Genomic DNA, 27939 nt, shown 5'->3' on the forward strand with positions numbered 1-27939 from the left:
TTGCACTGCCTACAGAACTCAAGCTCAGCTTCTGACACTGTACTGTCTCTCAGTAGATGGCTACTGCATGCCCCCGTCTAGACAGCAGAAAACCAAAGGATTAGGAGGGAGTTAGCATTCAGGTGAGTGACTCCACCCGACTTTCAAGTTAGGAGGATTTCAGAGGAACCCACGGCGCTCAACACAAACAGGCTAGGGGGTTAATTAAACCAGCCAACAGCACAAGCAGACCCAAAGTAGACAGGCATATTCCTTGGAAGCAGAATCCAACAAAGAAAGAACCAAGACATCTCTTTGCTCAAAACCAACAAGAGAAAATTAAGCCAACCTGCAGGCTTGATACAGTCGCCATCCATCAGCCAGGGTCTGGCCAAGGCAAATAACCCATTTATTAACAGAGAGTGAGAGGGTTCCTCTGTATTTTCACTCTCAGTGGTGATTTGTTAATGGGTAAACATGGAATGACTTTCTTCCTTGAAAATAAATGAGCTCCAGGTCTCAAAAACAATATATCTGGTAGGAGGTAAAAGAGAGAGAAAGAAGTGTTTCATCCATTAAGCTCAGAAAAGCAAAGGAAATATATATTTCTGGTAGCTGGATAAAAGAAGTCTGGCCTTGACAGTTTCTGAGCAGCTGAGAAAGGAAACATTTAGCAGGAATAGGCTGGTGGTCAGATGCTGTCAGGCTGAGTGATCTCCATAAATGACATTTGTCCTATACTGGCTCCCTGTTTATTTTGTCATATCATCACATTGTCACATTGTCACATACCATATCTGTGCACCAGTAATAAAATAGTTTTTGTCAAATTCAAGAAGAAGATAGGCTGAGAGCTCTTTGCAGTTGGGAAGACAAACTATAGGCTCACGAGAGCAGGACACCGGGAAAGGACTCCTTATTCTATTGTAGCTGCTGGAAAGGACCTTTAGCCCTCAAGTGCAAGCCAGAGCAGCACGCACGTGACGAGGGCTGAGGGAAACAGCTCAAGTCAATGAGCTCCAGAAATGTTGTTATCAAATAGTCAAGGGTCAGAAAAATAAAAAGTCATGCGTTCGTTTAATGGAGTGGCCCTGCACTGACCGGAGCTGAAATGAAGCTCTGAGATGGGGTTTGTTGTCGACCTCTCCCATAACGGTGCGATTTGGCCATGTATCCACCCAGCCATTTGTTTGGGGATGAACAGAATCAGCCTGCATTTTGAAATCTGTGCAGATGCTTAAAGAGACCCTACTCTCCGGTCAGACAACAAGAATGCCATCAGATGTGACTTCAATGTGTCTCCTTTTAGAGCCGTTAAAATGTGAGAAATTCCTCCCATATCTAGTCCACTGCAGGGAGCTTTTTTTTATCAGTCTTTCAACTCTGACTCTGAGACACATCACAGATATTCCCACAAAAGTACCATAAATCAACAATGAAATAAACCCTGTGCCAAACAGACTTGCATGGCCAGGCAGGCAGAGGGGGATGTGACTCTGTCACAGCAATATTCCCTGTGATCACTTTGAACTGCAGATAAGCTAAGTGGGGGCGGCATGGCCAGCAGGGCAGAATTAAAATGTGATCAACGTGGCATCTGGTTTCTCTTTCTCTATTCAGAGCGTTCACGGAAGTGAATGAGGCAAAAGGGAAGAAGCAAAGAGGAAAAACAAGGAGAGACAGGGCCCCTTCTGGGAAAAACAATTCTAGTCCTGAATTCTCTACTGTACATTTGACCTCAGCAAGCCAGTGACAGCTTTTCCTGAGCACCAGGTGACAGACATGCTGAGTCTGATCCAGGCTGGAGCCAGGCAAGGGGTGGCAGCTTCTGCCTCAATCTTTCTGTCTTTCATCCCCATTCCAATCATGATAAATATATTTATACTCACTTGATTATGTCAGCCAGACAATGCTCCCCTAATTGGTAGTGATCAGGGTTCCAGAATAGCTTGGGTGAACCTGCTGTCTCTCTATCAGGCAAAGCGCTAAGGGGCTGCTAATGCAGGCCCCATTAACAATTTCCAGTGGAATAAAAAACAATCCCCAGACTCGTGCATGGCAGTGAATTTTCCTAACAGCTCCTAAGAGCCAACACGTGAGGAACTCAGACTTACATGAACCTGCTCAGCATAGATTTTATAAATCTTCCCCACCCTCAGTTTGAGTACATTAGAAAAAAAACATAGCCACTTCCTCCTGCTCGAGATTCTTTTGTTCTTTTGCGTTTTTCTTTTATGGGGCTTCTGGAGCTAACTGTCATTTTTGGTTTTTGGTTCTTTGTAAATTTCAGGGACATCTGGTACACTCTATTTCCTAGCTCTGGCATTTGTAGATATGTACGCAGTCTCTGCTGCCTGTGCATGGTAAGAGTCCACATGCATAATTTACACACACGTAATTTGGAGCATGAATGCATGGTATATTTTGATATTTATTTGTGACTACCTCAGTGCTGATCATAAGTAATTGCTCAATAAATATTTATTAAATGAATGAATGCCCCAAGAAGGCAAATGTCATTCATTCACTAGACATTTGAATCCCTAGTATATGCCAGGCTCTTGTTTAGGTTCTGGGTGTTCAGTGATGCATCTCCACAGTCCCTGACCTCAGGGAGCTCACAGTTGAAGGGTGGGAGGCGGGCACATAAGCAGGCAATTATGAGATGTCCTGGAGACACAGTGATAGAGCCCCGTGCAGGGCAGCACGGAGCCCCAAGGAGGGAGGACTTGGCCAGGCTGGGTGAGGGGCTGGGGCTGGGAGGGTGTCTCCTGCAGGTGGTGAGGCCTAAGTGGGGCCATAAAGGGTTCCAGACAAAGAGGACAGCATAGTCGGTGGCAGGGCACGAGAAGCAACAGGGTGTGAGAGAGAAGTACTGCTGGAGGTGTTCCGAGGAAGCACTGAGGCAGGGAGTTGGCAGGAATGAAGTGGGGGCTCTGGCAGGGCCTGGATCAGGGGAAAAAGGGAAGGAGCTTCAACTATCTCAGTTCTGGATTCTGCCAGAATTTGTACACACCAACCTCAAAGCAGAATTTGGACCAGCTTTGGAAGCGTCGCTGGAGTGTAGTAAGGAGATTTGGTCAAGCCCTGAATCCATCACTGAGTTGATGTATGACTGAGCAAGAGCTGGCTTCTGTACAGGTAAACTGAGGCGGTGGGCTTTGTGGGCTCTAAGACTACCCCCGGCTTTCATACTGTCAGTTGCCTAGATTCTCTGAGGTTTGTGTGTAGACCACGTTGGGCCTGCTCCATATACAAACCATGGGGCTCTGAAGGAATGAGGCAAGTTCCAGGCAGCACACAGTATCACATTATCACTGTGCTAAAGAGACAGCCAGGCATAGTGGGTGCAGCCTAAGAGAAACCCCTAAGAGGTATTCGTAGGGATGTACTGCACCATGGAGGTGTATCCTCAGTCCCCAGTCTGGGTCAGCACTTCAGTATCTTAATCCTGAAGACCCCCAGTGAAATTCACAGCACAAACCCCTGCTTGATTTAATTTCTCTAAAGCACTGCTTAACTCATATCCTTTCTGCTCAAACTCTCAATAATTCTACTTATAGAATCAAGCCCAAAGTCCTGGGAGTGGCATTCAAGGCCATCCCCAGTCTATCCCCTACCTCACCTGCCACATTTTCCACCTCAGCCAGGTGGGACCCCTAGCAATGGAAATGTTTTTACTGCTCTGCCTTTTCTCACTCCAGCCCCCATAAAGATCCCACTCAAATTCAAGTCCATCTCCTCTAGGGACGCTGTCTGATTACACCTGTCCCCTTCTAAGTCCTGTGTAGCACTTAGTGACCATGTCATTCATTAGTGACTATTAGTTTCACCCTGGGGTTTGTGTCTCACCTTCCTAGCTAACTGGAAGCTCCAAGGATAGTAGCCAAGCCTCACCCCTTTTTGTAGTCTATGGACCTAGCACAGTGTCTGCTTATGGTAGATATTTGCTGATGATAGGTTTCCTACACTGTAGCCTCTGCAAGACTATTGAGTAAAATCCACAGTAAGCATGAATATTATAATTGTTATCCTAATGCTGTGTCCTGAGGTTCTTTCTTCTCTCTTCTTGGAAAAAAAGGCACCTCAGAGAAAGGGGTTTGGTGCAACCCCTTCAGAGTAATGAGAATGTGAAACATTTCTCCCACGATTCATAAACAGTATTTTACATGAGTTACTTTGGAGCTTAAAGTTCGTCCAGGAACAAGCTATTTCACAGATCAAAAGGAACATATGTGCAATCCACCACGAGGAATAATCACTCAGCTAAATTTAAAGGGGGAAACGATTAAACACTCCAGCCAGGAAATAGAAATAGTTTAACATCACATGACTGGAGAGGACCATGAGTGACTGACTTAATTTCTGGCCCCCAATGTTCAGTTTTTATTGTACTTGTTCCTTTGAGCAGCACATGGGATTTTTCACAAAAGAGGAATGAGCATTAAATCAATAAAGTAAAATCACCATTTCCTTCCTGATGCAACAGCCCTTAAGGAAGCTGAGTTCTGCCAGTATGCACAACTGGGCAGAGACTGTAACTGGGTGGTTAAAACCACCATCTAAGCTGGCAGCTGTGATTTTCCCAGTAGAGCTTCAGGAAGAAAAATAGCTTTTAAACTTCAGCCCCAGTTTTGCAAATTGGGTCTGCTCATGAAAAGGTGTTTTAGGGCCATGGGTTTTTTTTCCTTTTCTTTCCTCATTAGTAAAGGATATGCTTGTTTCTTCTTAGCCACACAGAAATTCATTTATTTATTCAACTAATTACTGAGTACCTAGCATGAGCCAAACACTATTTTAGGTGCTGGAGATGCAGGTATGAATGAAAGATGCCAACTCCCTGACCCTATGGAGCTTATCATCTAGTTGGGGGAGAGAGAATAAATGAGTAAACAATAGGTGGATATATGCTATGCCAGGCAGAGGTAACAGAAATAATGCTAACGTCCTGTTGTAGTTAGAAAATTAATTTCCAGAAAATTAAAAATTAAGACTCCTCCGTGAAGCTTGTATGTATCACATATATGAAGGGCTGTTTTGAAAAGAATAACTAGTGAGGAATACAACTGCACTTGGCAGGTGACATGGACATCCCTACTGACTTCTGGCAGGATGGGCCGCTTGATGTCTCTGCATCTTCCCTAGACTTCAGGCCCCAGGCATACCAGCACTATGAAGGTTCCCTACCACGGAAGGTTCCCTGGGGCTACCACATGCAGATTGCTCCTAGGTGTTTCTTCTTCCTTGAGTCCTCTCCTCTTCCTTTCCCCTCAATCCTGCCCATCCTTTAATGTGGCTCAAAAGTCACCTTCTCTGTGTAGCCCTCCTGGACTCACCAAGAGATGAATTCCCATCCCTTCTGCCCTAAGGATACCTGCTCACTTAGAGTACAGCATCTGATGGAAGACTCTTGCAATGGTTGGTTTACTTCTGTGTCTTCCCTCCCAAGCTGTAAACTCCTCCAAGCAGAGGATATCTTACTTGTAATGTGAGAGCACATCACAGGGCCTTTGTGGATAAAGTGAAGGTTCCTGTGGCCAGGATTCTCACCTGGCCCTGGTTGGCTAGCTTGCTACACATGTGTGTGTAATGTGTCGTTATTGACTCTATATAAAGAGCCCTGCCCAGTGCTCTGGGTGACATGGTGGCACAGCTGCAAGGCTGCAGAAGAGCAGAGGACAGAGCCAGAGGATGGCTGTGTGGGCAGAGAGGCCTAGAGGCAGAGACTGGCTTGCTGCACGCAGACTCACTGAGTGGATGGGATTTTAGTGACTGACCTGCCACCATGGAAATAAAGTTGGGTATAAGTCTTACACCCCAAAAACATTCTACTGTCATTTCTTTGGTCACATTGAATCCATAGTGAACTTGCTAGGGCTGAAACCCATTGGCAAGACAGCCTGGCACACAGAAGGCCCTCAATAAATATTTGGTTAATGAAGAATGATTTTGGTCTCTCCTGGTTTGGTTTGCATTTGAGGATTAGATGACTATGGAATAGAACTGAGCAAACCCAACTAGCCAGTCTGGTAAAGAACAGAAGTTTGCTCTTATGAACAATGTAAGTTTAAACATTGAGTTAATGGGCTATAGATGATAAGGAATTTCAAAACCAAATTTTCCTAAACGGTATTTCTGTCTGTACTAAAACTGGATGGTTGAGAAGTTCAAATAAATGATTAAAGCATGTAAAAAGATCATTTAAGTAATCTGGATCATTTACTGCAGAAGAGAAACTTGAAGAGATTTAATAATGGTTTTTAATGAAAGGAAAGATTATACTCCGAGGACTGGCTAAGCATCCTCCTTCTGCACATACATGAAAGAAGAAATAAGATTAAAATGCTACAGAGATTTAAGTTAAAAACAAAAAAGAACTCCTTGGTTTCCTGCTGGGATATGTGAACCCATTTCAAGTTACTATTACAAATAACTCACATGTGTGGAGAGTTTACTTTGAACCAGGCACTGTTCTAAAAGGTTTACCATGTATTGTTTCACTAAATCTTCACAACAAACCCATATGGACTGGTTTTAGTTATATTATTCCCATTTTACAGGTGAGGAATAGAGGCACACAGTGGTTAAGTCACTTACCAGAGCTGCACAGCTGGAAAACGCTAGCTCTGAAATCCTGCTGTCTGTTCCTATACTATTCTGCTTGCTGCCTTGCCAGAGGCTGCAATAGATGCCAGACCCCCACCCGAGGACCGAGGCCTCAAGCTAAGCTCAGGAAAGCTCAATAGCTTCACGTGGCTAGTTTAAATTTAAACAAGAACATCCTTGAATATATTAATTGCCCTTCATTGCCAGGGCAACTAGCCGTCTTGCGGGCTTCATGCGCCAGTGTGCGCGCACATATGCGTGCGCGTGGAGAAGTTACGATATCCATTTTTCCTTATTCTGGTGAGTTGGCCTGCGAGCGCTTATCTTTCTAATAAGATGCGGGGAAGTTGTTTTATTTTCGGCATTCGGCATCCGTGGTTTAAGAATCCACGTGTGTGTATGTATTTATAAGACCTGACATAAAACGAGTCAAATTTAGATATGCTTTTACCTCCACAGTGAAGGAATTTACTCCTGGGGCTGAAAAGCCAGCATCTTCTTCCCTGTTATTTTTCTTAAGGTAACTTTGTTTAGCTGCCTCAGGGACATAAGCAAGTTGGGCCCCTGACAGCAAAAAACAGGGGCTGCTGCTGAGCAACTTCAACGCTCTTGCCAAAAGAAGTGGACGTGCATGTGATCCGAGCAGAGCGCCATCAGGCTCCGAGCTGCACGCAGGCTGCAGGAGGCCTGACAGGCTGGTTCCGGAGAACCAGGGCAGCCCAGCAGGAGCCCTGCGAGAGGGTGCGAATGAGTCACCAGGCTTTTCAGGTTGACTGAGGTGACTTAAGTTGATTTTCTTCGAATTTAGATGTGTTATCAATGTTCACACCTTGAGCATAACGGGAAGATGAGTGAACATTTTCTTGATAGTGTCTGGCCTTCCACAGGGTTGTGATAAGATTTGGGGTAAGATGTGACTGTGCAAGAATGTGCTGGTCATTTGTGTGTCCGCGTGTGCCCTGGGAGACTCACTGGGCCAACTTCTAGTGTCCAGAGCTGGGAGGAAACCCAGTGTAGTGTTTTCTGACCTTACACACAAGTCAGCCTGAGTTGACAACTTTTTTAGGGCATCAGGAGGCACTACTAATTTGCTATACTTGTGTTTATGGTCTGGGAGAAGCACTTGCTTTCTAACATTGGGTCCCTTACAATAATGAAGTAAATTCTCGGTGTGGTGGTAAGCATTTGGATTCTAGAAACTCACTTAACCTCTCTGGCCTCAGTTTCCTCATCTTCAAAATGGATACAACAATGGTACCTACACCCTTGGATAGGGTTAACTAGATTAATACATGTCAAATGCTTAGAGCAGTACCTGGCATTTAGTTAGCACTAAATTTGTAATCATATTAATGCATACATTTCTGTTTATAAAACTTGATATTTGGCAGAGGACTGACTCTAATGCTTGCACAAAAGAGGCGTTTGGTAACTATTTTTTAAATATTGAAGGAATTAGAATGGATTTAGTTGAATACGTGTATGGCAGCCTGTTTTGACTGTTCATTAACCTGTAATTCAGGGACAGACTGGCAAAACTGAATGTTAGATGTAATCTCCTGCTAGGAAATATTTCAAATAAAGCAGTATTCTGCAACCAAACATCTCTGCAGAAAAGGAAAGGAAAAGAGATGACAGTTTTGCATGAAGATCACAAAGCTAATGGAATGAAGGATTGAGTTGGGGGATATCACTCTTGAAGGACAGGGAACAGGGTCCATGACTCTAAATAAAAAAAAAGAGAAATATCTAATATAATCTGAAACTTTGAAGCTATGAAATGCTATTTTTGAGTCTACAAAAATAAATGTAAAAAGCAGGAGTCAAATCTCTGACCTGTATTTATCTTCTATTGAGTTTTCTAATAATGACAGCTTCAAACCTGAAATGAATCTAATTGAAAAGTTAGAAAGAAAATGAACAGTATAATGGTTTAGGAGCTGGGACAGTATGACAGAAGTACCTTAATATTTGATTGAATCATATGAAATTGCTGTTTCTTTTGGTAAAAAAACAGTATTGACAATTTCATATGGTTCTATCTAATACATTTAAGCTGATTGATAATACGTCAAAACACCTGTTTTACCTTGCCCATTAGTGCCTTTTAACTATGACTATAAAACTAAAGTGGCTAATTTTATTTGTCTTAGCCTCTTTTGCCTCTCAGAGTTTGTGTACAGTAGGTGCTAAACAAAAGTTTTGTTAATTGAGTAGTTTTCTGTTACCTTCTCTCAAAAACCAGGCCTAAATTTCACAAGACTACCTAATGCTGAGGCTGCCCTTAAAATATAATTAACAAAATGTTGGCTTCATTTCATGTTTCATGATTTAGATAAATCCTTTCTGTTTCTTCTTTGGGCAGCACTGGGAAGCTAATTAATACATTATTAATATACTATCGAGGCCAGTGAGACTCTGCTTGTGCACATAGCCATGACAAGAATAAATTCAGGTCAGAAATATTTTTGCAATTAGGGAAAAATGTTATTATAATAATGAGAAATTATTGTTTGTATGTGACACATCTCTGCACATTAAAACACACATTATAAACTTATAAATGAGGTGAATGGCAGAATCAGGCAAGTCTTCTGTGGGTTCTAGTCATTTAGGGTCTGCCTGGAACATCTAAAGTGCCCTGTGATGAACCAGAAATGATGACCTTTGGGATCCCAGGAATGAAAAGCTTTGTTATTATTCATGTAAGGTTTCATAACAGTTGGGATTGGTCCCAAATTTAGGAGCGTGTACTGAAATAACTGAGCAGGCAGCATGAAATGGTTTGCAAATGAGAAAATAAAGAGCTCCTGCAGTGGAAGAGACAGGCAATGTTCAAGGAGGAGCGTGGATAACCCATGAGTTACTGCACGTCCGTAGGCCTCAGTTTTCCTACATTTGTTAACTACCTGCTAGAGAATACTCATTCTCAAGAACATCTGTTGTTGCAAGGACAAATGGGATTATGCCTTAAAATGTGATGCATGTCTTGGGGGAAAAAGCCAGAGCTCTAAAATGTATTACTTATGTCTCGGTTGACCCAGAGCTGTGAGAGCAGCAACTGCATAAGCAGAGTTCTGAGAAAACAGAGTTGCTTTCATTTCTCAAACAGAAGAACCACAATCCTTCTCTGTGTTTGGATCCTTACACAAATCTTATATATCAGCAAGAGAGGCTCACAAAATCTTTTCCCCCTGTGCCGTAGACTTTTCTTAAGAGATTTTTTTGAACTTGGAACATGCACATTTCCGCTTGGTTTGTGGCGTCTAATGAGATCCCAGCCCAAGGCGATGTGCCCCTACAATAATGTCTTAATGCTAATTACACTTGAGAATGGGTAGTGCAAGAATAGTTCCAAACATACTGGAGGTAATAACTAGTCATGTATCCCGAAGGTCAACAGTTCAATCAGAGAGAGAGAGAAAATTAGCATATCTTAAGAAAGAGTTCAAGTGGTTTTCTACAAGAGCTCTCATTAAGTCTACAAGAATACTTAAAATACTGATAGAGCTAGGTAATTTTCTATTTCCCTTTTTAACTCATCGAAAGCCCCCGACTTCAGGGTGCAATGTCTGAGCACAAGAAGCATCTGGCAGGTGAAGGGGAGAAAGTGTGTTGTTAGAGAAATTGGCTGGAGTTTTAGGTTAGGGGTCTGTGCCAGGATGGAAATGCACAGACTTTGAGAGAGGGGGGCCTGGACCGCTGATGAAAAAACAGGCAGTGCTGGAGAATTTAGCATCAGATGAAGGCTCTGGGCTAGTCTTCCATTACAGTAACAAGGCAGCTTGAGTCCATGATAACAGTAAGTCCCTTAAATAAGTGTGTATCAAATCACTATACACAAAATTACAATCTGCTCTCATCGATGCAGTTTCCATAAGTGTCTGATCTTTCCAGCTTCCCATTTTTCTATGCTTTCTAATGAGCACAAAAGAGCAATTGGAAGCTTTACCCACTGCTTTCTGTTTTAAATGACTGAAGTTACCTTTCATTTTAGAAGTGCATAGTATTCTAATTTAATTTAGAAATATTTATTGACCACCTATTATGTACTGGGCAAAAGCTATATGGCTAATCATTTTTGAGATGATTCCTAAAAGAGACTTTCTGCTCTGCCAAAGATAAAGTATTAAAATAATAAAACAGCCCAAGGATTTTTTTTTTTAATGTGCTAAAAAGTGGTACTTTTCATCCACCAAGAGCCCCACACTCTGCTGAAGGAGGCCTTTCAATAAAGGTACAATGCAACCTGGTATTGTGTGACACACAGTCTACAATCTAATGATTTCAGAATGTACCAAATTCGGTAGATAAGATACAGCTAAGCTGGGAAGCAAATAATGACTTTTCTAACTTAAATTATAGGAAAACTTTTGGGATGAAAATCATGTTATAATGAAAGTGACTCAACTCACTAACTCTGAAATAGGATGGGGTCTTTTAATATAAATTTTAAAATATAGAACATTTCAAATGTACAGAAAAGTACATAGAAGAAGAAAAGGCTTCCATGTACCCACCACTCATAGAGTTTTTATCAATCTATATAACAGAATCTGTTCCATTTCAGTGGGGCCCAAAAGTTGCTCAGGTAAGGATGCTTCTTTTTCTGAGACCAGCCCTTGGGGACACAGCCTTTTTGTAGGATGGTTTTGGTCCATGGACTTCTCTCTCTCCTGTGTGCTCTGGCCACTCTACTTTGAGCTGTTACTGGTGAGGGAGGGAAGGGCCTGGCAGATGCTAGGACAGTCCCGCACTTCAGAGGGTCACAATCGATTCAAGGAGGTTGATGCCCATATAAATAGTTCTAACATAAGGCTGACATGTGCTGGAGAAAGAGATTGATTCTGTTTAGGGAAGAGCTGAGGAGAGGGTGTAGGTCTGGGGCTAGCCTTTGAAGGTTGGCAGGGATTTGGGAAGGTGACTATGTGGGAGCTACTCTTATTCAAGCAAGAATAAAGGCTTTGTTCCAGAATGGTGAGCAGCTGGTCCCTGGAACTGTGTATGTCCTCAACGAAATGGGTGTGCTCTGGCTGTAAAAAATGTTGAGGGCCTATTGATGGAGGGGTCAATGCCCCAAATTCTCTAGTGTGCTACTGAATCTTATTGAATTTTTGTATATCATCCAGCTCCTTTTCAAACCCTAAAATCATATAATACGGTAATACTTTGCTTTTGGAGACCATGTTACAGTTCTTACACACATTATTACATTTGATCCATATAACATATGACTCCACGGGCTCATCTCCACAAGCAATTTTCCTTTGAAAGTAATTACTAGTTTTAGAAACTACTAGCTATAGACACAGGAGAAATTTCCACTACCAGCCTTATTGAGTTAGAAGTGCAAGCCAGGATAAAGTCAGCAATGTGGGAAAAAACGAAAGGAAGAGTCCCAAAATAGACAGAGATGGAGCATCCCGGGAGGATGATGATTGTGACTTCGGAAACAGGGGGTGATAGAAAAGAGGTTTTGCCTGCAGCAGAAACAGAGGATGGTGTGAGTGGAGGGGGTGGCCCACTGCTGGGTGAGCGGTGGGACTTAGCACAGAGCCGAGCGCACAGCAAGCCTGCAGTCAGTATCTGTTCCACCACAGGTCAGGCAGGTACATCTCTTGAGTGTGAAACACAATTCAAAAATATAAAATGGTGGCTTTTACAGCATATAGAGTAAAATATTTTTTATAACATGGAGGAGCAAAAGAATGATTCAAGCTTGAGGAAGGTAAAGAATTCTCATCTCCTGTACACACCTGTGTTCTCTCTCATCTACTGCAACACACCCACCTATTGTAACTTTGATAAGCTGCTCTTCAGGGTGCATACTGAAGTGGTGCACTCTTGCAACTACTTTATAAAAGCTGAAACAACCAGGACACCATAATTGTTGTAATCTAGTTGGAATAAATCTTACCAACATTGGCCGCATCAACATATCCATTTAGCCTGCTGCAAATCAGTTTACTTTTCTACTTAGAGACATGATGTGAAATGAAATTAATCAAGTTGCAGCAAAGTGAGTGAATTCAGTCAAATAAATCCCTTTCCATGAAAAAAGAATTTTGCAACTCATTTGAAGCAAAATCCACATGGCAGTATAATACCTTCTCTGGAACTAAACAAATGCATTTATCCCTGTTTTGCTTACTGCTAAATTCACATCAGAGCTATTTTATATGATAGTGTATGTGACTCTCCTTAGGTGAGTGTCACAGGGAAGGCGTTTGCAGAACAACCAAAATGTTACAATGGAACTCAGTCTAGGGACGTTTGCTCCAAGTAGATTATGAACTTGGCAAAGATTGACACCTCCCTGGAGAAAGAAGAGAGACTAATAAAACCCAACAAACTACATATACTCTTTTATATTCTTCTTTGCTTTCCATGGTCAAAAGGGCAGCCCAACACAGTGTACACTTAATAAGTACATTAGGTGGCAAGTATCACAAGCAGGCAAGAATGAGGAGATGGTCCAGAGACTAACAAAGGGCTGGAGAGGTGGGGAGGGACTCCTGGTGTGACATGCTAATGGAATTGGGACTTTAGCCTAGAAAAGAGAAGGCTGGGTTTGGCAGTTGTGCGGGTTGTGTTATTTACCGTTAGTGAATGTTAGAAGGCACACTGTGCGGGGGTGGGGGGAATGGGAAGAAAAAAAGTTGGCTTCCATCCCAGTACGGGAATTTAGTTAGGAACGGTGAAGATTTTACTTAGATGATTTCTAAGGCATAAACATAGGTCTTCAAGAAATCTTTCTCTGGAAATTTTATAGTTGAAGAGTAGGTAATCTTTCTGAAATGATTTAGGTGCCGTACAGTAGGGAAATGACCCAGAGGACCTCCTGAGTTCTACTTCAGTTTTTATCCAGTGATTTTTCTGCAGCCCATGTCAGGACTCAGCATGCTTTTCAGCCACCTTTCTCCGTAACTGGAAGCACTTGACCCTTCCTGCAAGTCAACCATACTGTAGATGCAGCACTAAGCCTTTCCTCAGTTGGGAGAGATTTCAGGGGCTCGCTCCAGCTGAACCCTCAGCTAACTCTGCAGCAGGTCACCGCCTCTGGCTGGCCTGGCTCTGAGGTGTCCCAGTTCTAGCAAGTGGGATTCTATCTCTCCTGAGTCCTCATCTTACTGGATTTACCCTAAATCTACCATGTATTCCTATGCTAACACCTGAAATCCTTTTTTGTTTTCCAGGTCTAACATGATTTTGAGATCATACCTAGGATCCACTCTAGGACTGAAGCTGTGTGTCTCCAGCCCACAGCCCTGGTACCTGAAGCTGCCCGTCTCTGTGCACAGACCACTGCTCACTACCTGTCCTTGGTGTCTCTCACCGTGGATTCTGCACTCCCCTCCCCTCTGCCCCCACCATCATCACCCAGGCCACCTCCAGTCTGTTTGCTCTTGGCCTGGCATAACCCCATTTTCCTATGGCATCCTGTTATGCATGGTAGCACATCGGAATCTTTCTCCACAAACCACATACCTCTGTAACAGGGCTTCTCAACCTCATTACTACCGACGTTCTGGGCTGCTGAAGTCCTGGTTGCGGAGCCGTCCTGCGCACTGCAGGGTCCTCAGCAGCAACCCTGGCCTCCACCCACCACACGCCAGTAGCACCACCACCTCAAACTGTGACCACCAAAAACATCTCTAGGCATTGCCCAGTGTCCCTAGCAGGGACGGCGGGAGTCAGAACCAGAAAGGCAAGAGCATTTTAAAGCCAGTTATATATACTTTGAGAAATAGCTGGATGTATATAGAATATTTAATTCTAATAAAATTTTAACTGACAACTCTAAATTGTTAATAAACACCAAGTGGAAATCTGTTAAGTTTTGTATTATGACACAAAGTAGATGATGGGAAAGTAGGACCAAATCTCTTCAGCCTCGGTCAGTTCTTCTCAGGTTTTACTGTGCATAAGAATTACCAGGGAAATCTTTTTAAAGTTCAGATTCTGATTCAGTAGGTTTGGGGCAGGGTCTGAGGTCATTTCTAACAGGCTCCCAGGTGGCATCAAGCTACTGGTCCCTCCCACCCCTACCCAAGACTTGTCCTTGAGTAGCAAGTCCCTAGATCAAAATCACTGGTGGCGATAGGGCAGGGGCCATCTGAGTCTTAATGATTACAAGGTCATGAGAGCAACATTAAAATTTGCCTTAGAATGACAGATCAGAGAACTGTCGGTGTTCCCTGCACCTTTCTCTAATGGACAAAACTGCTCACAGGAATGTTTTTTGAAATGTGACATTTTTATTAGCTTGAAATTATAAATTTTATACAAGTCACCTGTAAGTTCTCTGCTTTGCCCAGGAATGAAAACCTATGAACTGCTAAGCTAGTTTGTCAAGACTTTTAGAGGTTTCCAAAAGTCTGACTGAAACCTAAACTTCAAGGTCTTTGTAGCCCTTGTTTTACTAACGGAAGAAGCTAGGGGTGGGGATGGGCTGGGGGAGGGGATGGAGAGAGGAGAATCACTTTAAATGGGGCCTGCAATGAAACAGATACACCTTATGGTGTTTACTCAAATTACAAATAATTGTGTGCTGAAATTATGCTGACATTGCATGATGTTACTACAACCTCAGATCAGATAATTCAGATACAGCTTTAAAGCATTACAAAAATGTATGTTATTTACTGTAATATACAGTGATAAGTTTAAACAAATCTTCCAAAAGCTGCTGAGAGCCTGAAATCAAAATTTCTCCTCTTCTCATGTAATACTGCCTCTAAGTACCTTACTTTGGGTTTTGCAGACATCTAGCTGTTACGTATCTTTGGGTAGGAAATGGCCAGTCACATTTGTTCCTCTTTTACAGCTAGGAAGACTGAGGCTCACTAGTTTGTCTAAAGATGTAGATTTGTCCAGTGTTGCAGGAAAGGGTTGCATTACTGATATGGAGATAATTAAGTTCTGCCCCTTGGAAACCTCTTCTAGGGATCCAGTGTAAGACAAGTTATCCCTTCATCAGTAAATTAAGGCTTGCCTGCTGGTAGGGAGCACTAATGTGTTAGCTCTGAAATAGTTTGATAGGTTGTTATCAATATGATCAAGTATAATAGGGATGAATTTCTCTACGTGTGAACCTCTATGTCTAGATATTTTAAAAAGTCAGTAGCATAAGAACAGAATAAGGGAGATCTGGTTTAATCGTAGTGCATGGGAAGTCATGGGCTTTAGTTGACCACAGTTGCAGTATGAGTCAGCAGTATGGCATGAATGCCAAGAAGGCCAGTGCAGCCTTGGACCATATTAATAGAAGTATAAAGTATAGAACAAGGGAGACAGTTTCTCCATGGTGTTCTTCCTTTGTCAGACTGTTCCTGGACAGCTCTGTCCCATTCTGGGCACCACAATTTAAGAGGCACCTTAAACTGGAGTCTATCAGAAGTGAACACTTAAAATAATGAGAGCATGCAAAACCACATCACAGGAGAGTAGTTAAAAGAAGCAAGGATATTTATGCTTGAAAAAGAAGACTTAAAGAGGGAAGTAACTGGAAGCAAGAGAAAAGCAGGCCATCTGGGAAAAGAGTTGGGGTACCATTTCCAGTGGTAGCGCTTTCATTTGTTTCCCTAGGGAAAAAAAATTCACAAGCGCCTTCTCAACTCGTGGCCATTTGCAAAATAGCAGATCTGCAGTGAAGAAGACCCTGCTCTTCCTACAATTTCCTCGAAGTGGGCAAATTTGTAGATGCATTTATTTATGCCTCTTTGCCAAGCCATCTCCCTCTGCCTGCAGGTGCACCTCCTTCAGGAAGCCCTCCCTACTAACACCTCCTTGAGCTACTTAACTCTCTTGCCTCTCTTACTGTAGCAGCACTTTCTTTTGCTCAATCTAGTTTTCCCGATAACTTGTTAGTTCATTAGGGAAAAAGGATCCTATTTTGTTTTTGTTTTTATAACCCAGATGTTCTCAGTACATCTGGGTACTGTGAATTAGTGATTGAGGGGATGTCTGTTGATGGTAGCCAAAAGATGAATTAAAGTAACCAGACAGGTAATTTCTCATAGCATCTCCATGCCGAAGCATTATATTTTGCTCTCCTGATGGTAACACCTAACTGACCCTTCACTTTATGAAATAATATGAACTGACAAAGTTGGCTGTGTAGTAAATCTTACTTTTCCCTACATCTTGCATTTTAAAATAAAAGTTGTGTATCCATGCTGGGAAAAAAACAAAGTTTACTCTCTAAGAGCTTCATCTTCCTTGTCCCAGGTCTTGGGAATTACTCTCCAGGTAAGAGATTCTTTGACTTCAAACTTTCCCCTTCTTTTTTATCTGGATAAAATAAACATCATACACAAAGTAGATGTGGGATACCATGTGTCAAGTCACAGTATCATACAGGATCTGGTTTATAAAATGAATTAGAAGTCTACCTAACAATATTGGTCTAGGAGATACAGAAATTCTACAAAATGAATTGATTTAAATAAGAAAGCACCACGTTATGCATTTTATAAATGAGATAGTCCATATTTATGTTATATTAAAGACATAAAAATGCTTTCAGGGTAACAATGCATGTCTCTTCCTAACTTTCCTGGACAGCAGGTTAAAGAATGGTAGCATTTCACACAAGGACAGAGGAGTGGAAGGGGCACACTGAGTCATCCCTGAGGCTGAAAATAGAGCACAGAACACAGGAGCTAAGTTCATGCTCTGTCATTTCCATCCCTGGACAGTATTACCTCCCCTAGTCCAGTGAGCTGACACAGCACAGGGCAAATTATATACTTCTCTATAAGAAGTTGATATAACCCCACTTGCCAGCCTGAAGTCCATTTAGAAAATTCAAAGAGGAAAAAGACTGAGAAATAGGGCCCCAAATTTCCTATCACTGGCTGGTCATCACAAACAGAAATTGCCACTTTCTGGGTTATTGAGGTGGCCAGACTGCCCATGCTAATAGTACTTGGGTCAGATGAGTCCAAAGGCCAAGGGCAGGACAGTTCCTGCGATGTGCAGCAGACCTGAGGTTATACTCCCTGACCACTGACACACACAGCATGAGAATTTTCAGCTTCCAGAGAGACTCCCGGAAGTGTTGGACAATTCCTGGAGTGTGTCAATTACTGTTTGACAATTGACACACAGAGCATGAGAATTTTCTGCTTCCAGATAATTTTAGCTTCCCGGAGAAGACTCAGAATTAAACTGGGTCTGTATCATGGATTTTGTGCATGTGGCAGCATACACTACAGACACTTGTATAAATCTAAAACAAATCTAGCCTACAAATTTGTCCTAATTATACTGACTCAAAGACTCTCCAAATACCACCCAAAGTAAAGGGCTTGGTCCCATCCTTTCTTGTCCCAGGGCTTCCCATTCAGTACTGCAGGCCCTCTCATATGTCTTCAATTTCCAAGCACATCACAGAGACATTAAAGGAAATACCTCTTAATAATGAAAAATCAGGTGGAAGGTTTGGGTCATTCAAGAGGAATAACCTTTTTAGAAGGATAAGGTCTAACCAGCCTAAAATAAGTCCATCAGCATTATTTATATCCATATTAAACTCTGAGCCACCCAAGAAGGATAATAAAATATTGTGGTATGTCTATCTGATGCAGAGCACAGAGTTAGAGCAAAATTGCTGCATGACAGTCGGCCCTGCAGGCAAATGAAACCACCAGCAGAACAACACAGAAGCCACCCACAAAACACGACTGATGCCTATAGTTTCTAACAGGGTTTGGACATTGCAGAGGAACCCACCACGAGCTGCCAGCTACGATGACCTGCAGGGAGGGCAAAAGGTCTTCCCATCTCTTGCAGAAAAGCTCATTACCCTCTGTTCTCAGACCTAGTGGTATTAGGTGGTTTACAGCAGAACCAAAAGGGCTTCAAAGAACATGTGGTCTAACCTATCACTTGACCAAGAAGGAAACTGAGGACCAGAGAGGTTACAAGTCTTGCTAAAGCACACAGTTTCCAGTAGAACCAGAATTCAGGTTTCCAGGGGCCCACTGAGGGTTTCCATGTCTCCAGAATGCTGTGACCAGACCAGTGTGGTAGAAGGTGCCCGGGCTTTATTTGAACAGCCTTGGGACTCCATCTTGGCAGATGTTAACAAAACCACCTTGAGCAAGTCACTTAAATTCGTGAGCTTTGACTTTCCCGCTCTGCAACATGAGAGGTAAAATATGTGGTCTATCTCAAAAGATCATAGCTAGATCAAATGAAATAATGTGTGAAAACTCTTTAAAGCTTTATGAAGATCAGGGCAAATAACTCCAGATAAAGGAAAATTTTCCTGTCAAGCATATATGGATGGACTCCAGGGGATCCATGGACCGCTGGAAATTCTGTGTAAAGGTGTGTGTGGATGAGTGCTAGACAGACGTTTTTTTCCTAGGGAGGGTTTCTATAGCTTTTATCAGCTTCCTAAATGTGTATCTGTCACTCTTCCCCACCTCCCACCTCCCACCTCACCACTGACAGTGAGAACCTATGTGCTATGGATATCAACTTACAATCAATTTAAAGGGTTGATAAACGTATTAAAAAATGACAGTTTTCTTAGGCTTAATATATGGCTGAGATTTTCTGCTAGCCTTACTGATTCAATAATCCATATTTTGGGAATATAAATTTACCTGGGGGAGGGGAGCTAATCTGACCTCCCATTTTGCTCCATAAAGGGTTAAAAGTCTACCACCTATAAAAAGATGAATAGAAATTTCAAATTATACATCAACCAGGTTTTTTCCCTACTTGTGTACTTTCCTAGTAATACTTCCTAGCTTTTTAGAAAGATGTTTCTTTGAAATCGTATTTAACAAGAGAACTAGCTACTTATTATTTACTGAGTTCCTATTGAGTTCTCTGCAGTTTGTTTCCAGTATTTTCCCATAAAGGACTAGACAAAAGACATAAATCGTAAACCGTTTGTGGGCTGCCACATCAAGCTCATGGTTCTAGAAGGCTGAGAGGTGTGGAGAAAACAAATGAAAAAGTATTATTCATGACCAATTGATGAATTAGGCTGCTTTTCATTAAAAACCTTAAAAAGGCAGAACCAGTTTAGCAATGACTGCCTTAAAAATGCATAAAAACATTATTAATGTTGGATTTTTTTCTCATTTATTTTTAGTTCTCTTTAGAAAATGACACTTGAGAGCTTTTTGAAAAGGCAAACTGACAAAGTGGATAAGATAGCACATCTGGAAACCTTTTGTAATGCGAATGAAGGGGTAGGGGCCGGCACCTTGTTTGTAAGCCCTTTTCTGTACGTAGTTGAGCCTTGAACAATGTGGGGATTAGGAGAACCAAGTATAACTGAAGCTGGCTGGAAATTCGAGCACAACTTTTTAACTCCCCCCAAACTTAACTAGTCATAGCCTACTGTTGATTGGAAGCCTTACCAGTAACATAAACCGTTGATTAACACATATGTTGTATGTATTTTATACTGTATTCTTACAATAAAGTAAGCTAGAGAAAATGTTTTTTCAAATTGTCTCAAATCTCTAAAAAAATTTTCGATATATTTATTGAAAGAAATCCACATAGAAGTGGACCTGTGCTGTTCAAACCCGTGTTGTTCAAGGGCCACCTGTATAGTTAGTTATATGTATCAGAAGCCATGGACTGGCTGACAGAATATCTGAGATAACCAACAGGGAAATCACCTACTAACAAGTCTCATCCATCTTTCCATAAAAAAATCCAGTGTGGTCTCTCATATATCTGTCAATGGCTATTCTCTTGTGTTTTAGTATAAAGTCTTATACAGTACAGGAATGTGAAAAATGAGATGGAATTTTTTCTCCCTTGACTATATCAAAATAATCACCTTCTTCCCCAAGGCTCTGAGGTCTCCTGACTCCTCTTGTTCTTCCTTCCCACTTTCCCCCTTCCTACTCCTTCATGGTTCCACAGCGTTCAGATCCTAGTATTATCGTTTACGTTTAAAGTTCCTCTACACAGCCCTGAGCTATACACATGCAATGAGTATACTCACCTGCTATTATTCAGATGAATGAAACTGAAAATATATTTTGATAGCAGTGTTCCCAGATTTGCAGTAACTTAAAATAATGTAAAACCTAGGTAGCTATGGTGGGGCCGGGGATGGGGGGAAGGGGCAGTCCTGTTACCAGTTTCCATTCAGTTCATTTGTGTTGCTTCTCATTAATCACATGTGCCAGTCTTCAGAGAGAATGCTCTGGAATCAGAGTGCCCAGGTTTGGACCCACGTACTAGTTATATAGGACCTTGTCCATGTTACTTAAATCTCTTTGTACCTCAGTTTCCTTACTTGCAGAAAACGGACAGTATTAGCCCTTATTTCTCTGTGCTATTATGAGGAGCAGTTTAGATGGTATTAGCACCAAAAAATGTTAGGGCAGTGCTTGGCAACAGTAACAGCAGACACTATATTAGGAACCTGACACGTATAAATTATTTAATCTCCAAAACAATATGAGATAGGTACCATTATTATTCTCTTTTACAGGTTAAGAAACCAATGTGCAGAAAGAATAAGTCACTGTGTCAGTTGGCCCAGTTAGTGCCTGGAGGTTTGGCTTCAAACCCAGACCATCTGGATCCACAGCAAGCACTCATTATTATTATTGTTGTTGCTATTGTTACTATGATTATTACTTGAATTGATACACTCATTATGTATCTGTTGCTGCTGATAATGATGAATTTGTATGTCTAATCCTTCTTCAGAGTGTGCCAAAAACACACGTGACTCCCAACAGAAGAGTCAATCTAGGCAAGGATTATCACCTAAAGCCACTGGATGAAGTTTTCTGGGAAACAGGAATGACACAGGAACAAAGTGTCACCCCCTCAATTACTTGTTAATTGCAAAGGGGAAAAAATTACCTTTATGATGGAGAGATTCCCCAGAGTGAGAACACTACCTTGAACCTGGACCAAACAGAGACTCACAAACATAGGACCAACCAGGCATTAGGTGCCTCCTGATAGATTGCAAAATGGAGCACCTTGTAAAAAATGTTCAGCCCAAATCTCATCAGTGATTTAGCTCTCACTTGGAGTTTACAGGAAACATGGGAGTAGAAGAATTAATTAAGTGGCACCATGGAGCAACAACAAATCCAGAATGTCTCATGTTTTCCAAGATAGCTGACTTCACCTTTTAAAAAACAAATCCAACGTCAAGTAAAAAGATATAAAACCGAAATGCAAACGTGTGTCTTGCTTTTTAAAAATTAGATCCTAGCTGTTTTTATCCGAAGATTTATAAGACATTTGTAGGACAAATGGTGAAGGTGAGATGTGGTCTAGATATTAAATGATATTAAGGAATTATTGTTCATCTTCTTTGGTATAATGAGGATTTTGTAGTCATATAGGAGAATGTCCTTATTCTTAGATGTGTAACTGAATTATTTAGGGGCAAAGTATCATTTTGTTTGTTAACTTACAATCGTTCAGAAAGAAATGCATATAGATGGAACAAATACAGCAAAAACTTAGCAATAGTTGAAACTAGGAGATGAGTATAGATGTCCTCGCTGCACTGATGTTTCAAATTTTCTTTAGGTTTGGATGTTTTCTTCACTTTCTTCATAAGATACAGGTCTTACATCTTCTTTGGAGAGCATGTAAGACTTATTTTCATGTACTCAATACTAGTGCCTTGTAACTCTCTGAAACATTTGCCTGTGAATGCATATTTAAAAAGCAACCTGTTTTTCAAATTATTTACTGAATTTCTGTGGGCTTAAGCTTGTTGAAACCTAATATTGACATTGCTGCAGAGAACTGAGTGCCTAACACAAGGCCTGACCCATAGTAAATCCTCAGTAAATGTTTGTAAATGTTTATTTGTTATACTGAGGGTATGCTTTCCTGAGAATTGTAAAGTGGCAAGAATAAATAAATAAAGGAGATCCGAGGCTGTTTAGTTCCTTTATGGATCAAGATATGTTGAGCAAATACTTGAGATGAATGAAAAGTGGGTCAAACAACCTTCTTTTGACTCAAATAACTTGGGTCACGTAGATGCTTTACCAAGTTTTGAGTTTGCTTTCTGATAGCGTGGAAATGAAGGATCTGTCCTTAGGACGAAACCAGCAGCAACTGTTACTTATTTAAGAAACCCTGATGGAATTATACTTAATGACACATTTAAAAATAATTATAGACTTCTCTTAATCCAGAAAAAGAGGCAAGTTCTGTTCAAGTTTAGGCATGAGCCCTACAAGTCACCAACACCCATAGGTGATGTTCTCTGGGAATCAATAAATGTGTGGGTGCTAGGATCATTTTCAGCTCTTCCAGAAGGCGAAGGTTCTAAAAGAGATGGCTTCAGGCAGTAAGTGATATATATTTTCTATAAGAGTGGGAAGAAAATGATCAAGATTCAAAGAAATAATTAATGACAGTATCATCTTGCATTTTCACAGTGCCTTTTTCCTAAGGCACTTCATATCTATGTAACCTTATTTATTCTTACAATATCCCTATGAGATCGATGTAGAATAATTGAAATTTTTAAGAAAAAGGGGATTTTCATAATCAGGGCCTAAGGTGTGGAAGATATTCAAAAGGATATTGTATTAGCCATAGAGATATTTCTTCATATTGAACAATCTGTCACCTCCTTTCCCTCTGCTTCGGTAAAGTCATTTAAAAAAGATATTAGAACTTAGGCAGAATAATATTACAGTTTACTACATGGGAGACACTCCAAGTTCAACGTTAAAAAGTAGTTTTGTTCAGTGATATAGGCCTTCTTTCTATCAAAAAAAACCAAAGTTCTCAAAAAGAGTAAAAAAATTAGAATTTTAAAAATTTGAAATTTAAATGTGCTTAGATGGTTCTTTATTTACAGTGTTATTTAATAGTGGATCCTTTTGTAAAGAGGATTTTAAAATCATTTTATAAATGTGAAGTTTTATAAATAATACTGGGCTGTTAAAGCAGAATATGCTTATACTAAATGTTCTTTCTGAAACCAAAAACAGGAAAGAAAAAAAGGGGGACTCACTAAAGACCTAATCAGTTTATGATAAATGTAGTTGTATAAAATAAAAGATTCTTCAACCTGAGGTTTTCCCACCCTCAGATGACAACATGAGCATACATAATCTTTTCTGTTGGATTGTTAGATCCTAAACATTTTCTCTCTTCTTAATTTATCTGGGGATGTATATTTTCAGCAATGTGTAACTTAATTTATATATACTTTATTTATATTTCCAGGTTTGCAAATACGCTATTTTAAAGGTAATGAAATTCTTCGAATGTATTCAACCCTCATGTTCAGGAACAGGTTGGGCAAAGAGCGTAAGGGGTTGTCTTCAGACTCCATGTCTGAACTGGAGACATTCTTAGGGATATAGTGTTAACTATTAATAAAGAGGCAAAGACAAGACTACTTCAAAACCTCTTTCAACATAGTTCTCTTTTTGTAAAAGGACCAAACTGATGTTCTTTGTGAAGGTAACATAAATACTAACAGTAGAAACTCAAGCGAAGAGAGAAATCCTGACTCCGTAGTACCTGTGTTCATTCACTGCCACTCAGCCCCTCGTCCCCAACGCCCCAGTCCCGATGAAAGGCTGCCCCTGCTGAAGTGGAGTTCCCAGAATCACAGGGTCTAACCTCTTCCCCCGGAATGGCTCAAAGTCAATTAGTGGAGTTTTTGTCTAGTGGACTGAGAGAGGAACAAGTCTCCTAGTTCATTTGCTAAAAGTCAAATCCTATCCACAAACATTATTACAGCAAAAGATTTAGAGACCTTAACTAATGGACCAAAATATTAAAAGCAATATTTAGGGAGCCCACAGGATGCATTTTAATTAGATTTGACTCAAAGAGAGCATTTTGCAAATTATGAAACCGTTCAAGATCTCTAGAGTATGTGGACTCATGATGTATAATGACATACCTTTTAGAAGAGAAGAGGCTGAGTCTGTATTTTGGCTTTGACACCGAGTTATTAGAATCCTCTCTTGCAAGAAGGAAGACAAACTCAAACATCAAAATTGCTGCATTTCGGAGTACAGATCCACCTTGTGCTGTCTTCCCGGCGCCACATTAAACTAGGGTACAAGCTCACAGAACCATTAATAGTGCCTTCTCCTCCCCTACCTCTTACTCCCTCCTCCAAACTACCCCCAGCCAGCCCTTCAGTCTGTAGGCAAACCACACAGGAACTAGCAGATACGGGGCTACAGAGAGTTGGGTGTGAGCCTTAGATTATGTGGTTTTGTTTTCTTGCTGCCAGAGTTGAACTAAAATGCAGGAGGTTCACTGAAACACTTTTGCTTCTTTATGCTTTGTTTCAATTTTAACAATTTCTCCCCTGAACAATTATGTTCACATAAGAAAATTTCTAATCCTAGAGATGGCCCATCAGCAAGCTGTTGCTGGTCTTAAGGAAAACTCTCATTAGTACATACAAGCATCCAAAGAAACACTGGAACTTCTTAGGGGAACTTATTTAATATACCTTGGATCACTCACAATGTGAAAATCCAAGAGAAAATTCTTTCTTAGTGCACTCAGCCCATAATATTACTCTTGGCCCATAATATTACCCTTAACAAAAAAAGAAGAAAAGCTCTGAGCCAGGACATGTTCTGGCCCTGGTTTTGCCACAGTCAGGCATGAGCTGGGACTGGCTACTTAGATTTTTGGGATGTCCCCTTCTCTTGAGTAGGTTGGACTGAAGGATTTCTGGGATTTTAAGATTTTTCACTGACCTAAAGTCTTTGTCACCTTCAACTTCAACTTCTTACCTTCAAATTTGTAACTTACCTCCTCTTCAAGTTCCTTCCTCCCATGCTAAGCACAACTTGTGAAGGCCTCTTCCTCTCACTGTGCTCTTGCTAGAAAATGGATTGCCAACGTGGCATCTTTTGCACAAAATTAGAGGCACTGCTACTTGCTGAGTGGCTCCATTCAGTTTGGGGACTGGACCCAAGATAAGAAGGGAAATGGCTGACAGACATCCTAGGAGGCTTTGAAGGAGGGAATCATATAAGACTCAATTTTGGATTCTAAGACCTAAACTTATTCTACATTGTGAAATGGTATTCTTTTCTCTTTGCTCCTTTGAACCTAAATCTTGCTCAAGATTTATTTATTTATTTATTTTTGAAATTTCTCCTTGGTTATAATGGCTCAACATTTTCATTGAAAGAGAAAAGAGGAATCTGGTGTGGCATCATCAGAGTACTTTGGTCATAACAGTGAATAATTTTTGAATGAGTTAAAGGAAGTAATTTGCCATTCCTAACTCTTTAATAAAGGAATTTCTTTTTATTAATGCAAGTTTTTCAAATTATCTTAAATACAACTTTAATTTTCTGAAATGCCTGAACAGGGTCCCCATTATTTGCACGTTATGAAAATAGAATCTTCAGGAAACATTCAATAGTAAACTGATTTAAAATAGTTTTAAGACAATACTGTCTTGACTTTGGCTTCAATGATCTTCGCCTTCACAGTTGAAGGCCCTTCTTGGGTCCCATCATTACTTCCAACAGCTCCACTGCCAGTTCTCAGTCACTGAAGTCCTCTGGCCTTATCCCAAGTCAGTGGTGGAATAGTGAGTCCCTAAACTTCCATGGCTGGGGAGGGGAAGGAAGAAGAAAAGTTGAATAGTGTATACAGGAAGCATCATGGTGTTCTTGGCCTGCACCCGGATGATGAAGCTACTTTTCCACCGGGTACTTCCCCTCGGGGAGCAGGATGCAGCCTTCCCCTCACAAGGATGGGGCAGGGTGCAGTGCGGGAGAATCTCAAAGAGAAATTAGTGCAGAGTAAGTGATGGGCAGCAGGCGTGTTACAGATTGGGAGGAGAGCAAGGCCTCTTCGGTGGTTCATTTCATAGCAGTTCTGTAATTGAATGAGTGCAAAGGCATTGCTAAGAATGAAGACCCTAATGTGAGAGAATGCCAGCATTTCAGTCCTCACTGTCATGGGGCACTCAGAAAATATCAGCAAAATCAGGATTCAATAATATGGGAAATATGGACTTACCCACAATATTAAGTCCACAATAAGTCCACATAAGACATTTTCTTTTAAAACCAGGCTTGCTTAAAATTTTCAGCAATTCCTTTTGAGGGTTATTGTTAATATCAAAATTTCTTGTACATAATTACATTTAATTTAACTTTACAGTAAAATATTTTCTTCACATCTAACTGAATGGATTCAGACATTTGCTTTTCATTCATTCATTCATTCATTCATTCAGTAATGTTTGAACACTTACTTTGTGTTAGGCCTGTTCTAGGTGCTGAGAATTCTTCAGTGAACACAGTCCCTGCCTTCCTGGACCTTACCTTCTGGTAGAAGGAGAAACAATGTGTATGTCAGATGGTTATACCACCTCTGAGAAACACAAAATGGGGCAGGAGTCAGAAGGAGTGGCTGAGGTGGGGGGGGCTGCAATTTTACTGGGGGACCAAAGGACATTTGAACGAAGTCCAGAATAAAGTGAGGAAGCCAGCCTGATGGCTCTCTGGGGAAACAGCCTTTGCAGGTGGAGGGAGTAGTAAATAAAGCTGTAAGGTGCGTGCAAGTGCGATGCAGTGAGTGAGGTTGGGATGGATGTCAGGGAGGGGGCAGAGGCCATGGCATGCTGGGCTTGCTGCCTGTGGCAAGGTCTTTGGATTTTACTCTAAGATAGGAGCCAAAGGAAGATTTTGAATGGGCGGTTATATGACCTGACTTGGGTTTTAAGTTTTTAAAGGGTCACTCAGATTACTGTGCTGAGATTAGATTGTGTGGGAGTAAGAGAAGAAGCAGGGAGACCTCTTAGGAGGCCAGTGCAGTAGTCCTGGCAAGAGATGATGGCAACTTAGGACAAGTAGTGGCAAGTGGAGGTGGTGAAACGATGAGATTCTGAATATACAGGGTGATCAGAGTCTTAAAACATAGATATTACTTTATTGTGTATTAAAACATGGCACTGGCAAACCACTTATTACTTACTGACCACATATCACTGAGACTTGCTTGCTACCCTGTATCAGAATAAGCTGATGGATGTGATGTGTGACATGATGCATGGACAAGGAGAGGAGTCGATGACTTGAAGGTCCACGGCCTGAGAAACTAGAAGCAAGGATGGGTTATTCCTGAGGCAGGGGAAACAAGTTTGGAAGACCAGGAGTTTGGTTTTGGACATATTAGATTTGATATGTCTATGAGAAATACCAGGGGGGATATCAAAGTAGGTAGCTATGTGAGTCTGCAGGTTGGGAGAAGGTAGGGCTGATGATAAAACCTTAAGAGTTGTTGACAAAGAGAAGGGTGTTTAAAGCTCTAAGACTGGATAAAAACACCTAGGAAATGAAAATAGAGATCAGACCCCTCCAAAGTCAAGAGGTC

The 27939-nt window shown here is 41.2% G+C and overlaps 1 protein-coding gene across 2 annotated transcripts in view; it reads right to left on the minus strand.

The window, feature by feature from the left end:
• The window catches only part of GRAP2 (GRB2 related adaptor protein 2), a 56119-nt gene extending 31416 nt beyond the window's left edge, over positions 1-24703 (minus strand). For both annotated transcript variants that reach the window (XM_036931461.2, XM_036931460.2), the window contains exon 1: positions 24482-24703. The gene's annotated coding sequence lies outside the window, so the exon portion shown is untranslated. The remainder of the gene's footprint in view (positions 1-24481) is intronic.
• Positions 24704-27939: the final 3236 nt, after the last annotated feature.

This window comes from Manis pentadactyla, chromosome 10, assembly GCF_030020395.1.
Source record: "Manis pentadactyla isolate mManPen7 chromosome 10, mManPen7.hap1, whole genome shotgun sequence".
Classification (NCBI taxonomy): Eukaryota; Metazoa; Chordata; class Mammalia; order Pholidota; family Manidae; genus Manis; species Manis pentadactyla.